Here is a 4,739-nt window from a genome sequence, read left to right as displayed (position 1 = left end):
TTATGTCTATTTTGTAGCACATAGAAATGTTTAGTTAATATTTACAGACAGACACATTTTCCCTGTAACTGTGTTTTTACTCCAACATTTGTTGAAAATGTAATTTATGAAATGCTGAGCAGCATTTCTAGTATGTGGAATATTTTTGTCACCCACTGTGCTAATGTGATTAAATACTAATAATTATTACTAAAAGAAATTCAATAATAAATCAATAATAACTATTTCTTGATTGAACTATAATGTAAGTGCAGTGCTGGTGTGCAGGGTATTTATATGCCTTGTGGGGGATGCTGACATATTATAAACTTTTGTGTCTATATCAAGCTTTTAGCCAAATATAAGCAGAGATGTTTGTATCTTTCTTAAAAATCCAGATCCTTATAGATTATTTGAGAAATGGATCAACAGCTATCACTACTTGAAGCACTCTAAGTCCTGCAGTGGAAAAATATCCCTTATTTCACCTTTGATCACACTCTTTGGTTTTCCAGTGCATAGCAATGGCCAAGAAAAGGAAAGACTTCCCCAAGTGGAAAAAAAAGATGACGATACAAGCTGGTGATGAAGAGCAGCTGGTCTCAGGAAATGAAGAAAAACCCTGATCACCTTCTCTACAGAAACAAGGTTTCTCTGTGGTTAAAGAGGTTTGTCATGTTTGAGTGGTGGTGGGGACCAGTTTGTGGCATAATTTGCATAGTACAATTTTCTGGGGCGTGTCAGACTTTTCATAACCAAACCATGTCCATTGCCCCTCGTTTAACAATAAGGTCCTCGATTTGTTTTGACTGGTCCTTCTGTTTGGAGCTAGCTGGTTCTGCCTCATCCTTGCTGGCCATGCTGGTATTCTCTGTGCCTTCATCTGCGTGGTGACTGTAAGCGCCATTTATAGTCACTTCATGTTTTTATTTGAGGTCATTTGTTTGATGCATATTCTGAAAATTTGTTTGAGAATAATGTATATCATTTCAGTTTATTTTGAAAAGTCTCAACAGAAACTTGTGCTTTATTGTGAAAGGTTTATGTGGAAAATAAACAAGCGGACAGTGGAGCCACACAATGGTTTTACCTTCATTGTTGGTAATGAAAGTACGCGTAAAAACAGTCACTTGTCCGTCCATAGTGTGGTTATTGTAAGGATAAGAGAAAGAAAGAACTTTAAGAAATAATATAGCAACTACAGCGACCATCAAAATCATGAAAAATATATTGCCGTAAACAGTTTATTTTGCAACACCACAAAACAAACATCCATCCATCCATCCATTCGCTTCCGCTTATCCTTTTCAGGGTCGCGGGGGGCGCTGGAGCCTATCCCAGCTGTCATAGGGCGAGAGGCGGGGTACACCCTGGACAGGTCGCCAGTCTGTCGCAGGGCCAACACACAGGGACAGACAACCATTCGCACTCACATTCGCTCGCACATTCACACCTAGTGGCAATTTGGATTATCCAATTAACCTATTCCCACTAACTGCATGTCTTTGGACGGTTGGAAGAAGCCGGAGTACCCGGAGGGAACCCACGCAAACACGGGGAGAACATGCAAACTCCACACAGAAAGACCCCGGCCTGATGGTGGAATTGAACTCAGGACCTTCTTGCTGTGCGGCAACAGTGCTAACCACCGTGCCACCGTGCTGCCCCACAAAACAAACAATAGTGTATAATATCATCAGATGACGATATAAAAATGTTCATTGTTTCATATTATACACAAAACAAACAATAGTGTATAATATGAAACAATGAACATTTTTATATCGTCATCTGATGTATATCGTCATATTGCACAGCCCTAATCCTTTTTTGTTTATGTTGTTTATGTTCTAGGTAAAAAAAAACGACTTTTTAAAAGTGTCTTGTTGTTTCTCTTTTTTTCCTCAGAATAAATTGCGACTAGTCTCAATGGCTGACATGGAGGAGCAACACAGCGACACGTTAACCCCGACTGCTGCAGTTCCTGTATGAACTGAGCAATTCTGAAAATCCAAGGAAAAGCTGAGTGTATTTTATTTAAAGCTCAGATGGACCTTGATGGACTAACATGCAGGCTGCATTCAGGACTTTGTCACACTGGTATGAAGAGTGGTAACAAGACTTTGTAGTAATTTGTCTTACTATTGTCTTATTTGTTGTGATTTAGGGTCTGTGCGCACAAGCAGAGGTTTTTGTTTGTAACCGTAACCTTGTTTTCAGAGCCTTGTCTAACATTTAATGGTCATGAAATATGTCAGACTTTTTCCTCTACTTAAACAGCTAAGAGCATTTGAACACCGTGGAGAAAAAGGTCTGCATTAAGGATTTTGAACTATGATGTTTAAGTGTTGTCACTGCTGAGGATTCGTGGACACAGATCCTTATTCACTACGCTGCTGTTTACAGTTTAACTTTTATTCAGAACAAGCACTACTACTTTGCTCCTCACTGACAAAGCAAGTTTGGGACAGTAATCTGTCTTAATTTATTTTGTGTTTTAGTTATCATATGGGGAAAAGTCCTGTGGTTATCCATCCGTCCTTTTCGAATAAATCCAAAGTTCAGGAACATCTTCTTTAGATCTGTTCAGTTTTGGCACCACTTAAACAGTTAACAAATTTTGACTCAAGTATATTATAGTATGTAAGGTAAAGACCCCAAAGAGTTAATCTCAGACAAATGTTCACACAAATGTGAATTACATTCACTTCATTAATGAAGTGAATGTAATTCAGTAATCAAAGGTGTTTGGCTATAACTGACTACATGTGTATACTGTATCATAAGTGGACAGACATGGATGTAAACCACACCTTAACCATTTGGCTGAGGCAAAACTACCACAAGGCAGTGATTCTAACTAAAAGGTACTCTGGATATTATTAAATGTGAACATATCGTTAAATATGACATTTTTTGTTTGTCAGGTGTCCTGTTTGAAGAAAATACTTGGTAGCCACTTGAATGAATGTAAATAAACTCATTTACATGAGGGCAACCTGAGTTCAAGGAAATAAAAATGCTCAAATTTGAAAGCTTGTGAGTTATTTTGTTCATGTATCAGCTGTTTAGTCGTTTTATGACAAGATGGATGCTGTCATTATATTTTATAATGTGTTTGAGTTAAGGAGAATAAAAGAATATTTAACATTCATTGTACCAATGTTGTTGTGTACGAAGCACAAATTAAAAGTTTTAATTTGTAAATTTTTGAGCACATGGTGTACTAGGTTGTAGTTGCATAGAAATATAGGTTTAAGGATATAAAGAACTATATTTAATGAGTTACAATGAAATGAAGTGCTTGGAAATAGTATTATAAACAGAAATTTCAATTTTTCTATTAACGGAAAATATCAGTTAATGATACAGAAATTATACTGTGAATAAACGGAATTTTCCGTTTTATAGCTGAAGGAAATGTCTGTAAATAGTACAGAGAGTATACTGTAAATCTACAGAATTTTCCGTTTTATCATTTACAGAAAACTCCGTCAAACGTCCGTAAAAAAACAGAAAATGTACTGGCAGAAAATTACCAGGACATTTTCCGTTTTTCTACAGAATTTTTTTTTACAGTGTAGTCTGAAATCAGACTTAAAATCACTCCCTCTGTTCATTTTGCCCACATCATATTTCAGTGGTTGGCCTCAGGTTCTTCAGCTTCCTGACAGTCTGAAGTCAACTGACATAGTTTCACCTGCTAAATACACAGAAAATCTTGTTAAAAGCCGCACAGTTTGCCCAACAGTAATATTCCCATTAAGCCCTTTCTAAACACTTCACATAACAATGTGTCATCACTAAATTATAAACTTCTTCTCCAAATCTGCACGACTGCACTTAGACACAGACTTTATTTAATTGTCCTGCTGCTGCTATCATATATTTTACCAAACAATTCTTCTCACACAGTCACAGATATATTTCTCTCAATGCAAACTTCACTCATGTCTCAGACGGGAAACTTGAGTTTTTCTTTTTTCTTTTTTTTCTGTTCACACTCATTCAACTAATTTGCATATTGAGTCACATCTCGAGAAGTTGCCCTGACAACAGAAATGCATATTCAAAACATTGCCGCATAATTCAATTATTATTATTTTATTTTTATTTCTACAGTCGTCACTTCTTTTGCTCAATCAGCTGGAAACCACTTCTAATTCACTATTTTAAAACTGCTTTAAGCTTCTAATCACTGGTTGGTCCTCCCAGTCTCTTTTTCCTTTTCATAAAAGTCACTCTATTGTCCTGCAACTTCCTGAGTTATTCCTCAGCTTCAGCCTTTAAGTGTGTTAAATCTACACCATTTAGCATTTATGTCATGTATTCACATTCATGAATGTAAGCATGTCTTCATTGTGTGTATGTTGTGTATTCATATTAATATTGAGTGTAAGCTGGTCTTCGTTGCCTCGATGTGTTTTTATAATCAGATTTAATTCCTGCATCTTTGCGCTGAACTGTGGATTCAAACGGTCTCACTTCTGATTCTCTCCAAAAATAATTTCACATGTGACAATTTCTACATGTGTGTTTTCTATTTTTCTATTCATTTATGTATTATTAGTTTATTTATTTCTTTATCTCTCTCTCTTTTTTCTTTTTTTCTTTACCTTTCTGTTGCGATGCTCTGGATGTTTCTAAACCCACAAATTCAGCCTCAATGTCCAACCCAATTTTCCTATGCTGTCACTTTAACACGTCCAGCCTTCACCTCTCACCGGTCCTCGTCCCCTCTTCTCTCAACTTCCTGTGTG

The sequence above is a fragment of the Neolamprologus brichardi genome, chromosome 3 (genome assembly GCF_056152115.1).
Source record: "Neolamprologus brichardi isolate AB-2024 chromosome 3, ASM5615211v1, whole genome shotgun sequence".
Classification (NCBI taxonomy): domain Eukaryota; kingdom Metazoa; phylum Chordata; class Actinopteri; order Cichliformes; family Cichlidae; genus Neolamprologus; species Neolamprologus brichardi.
Note: the sequence above shows the minus strand (reverse complement) of the source record.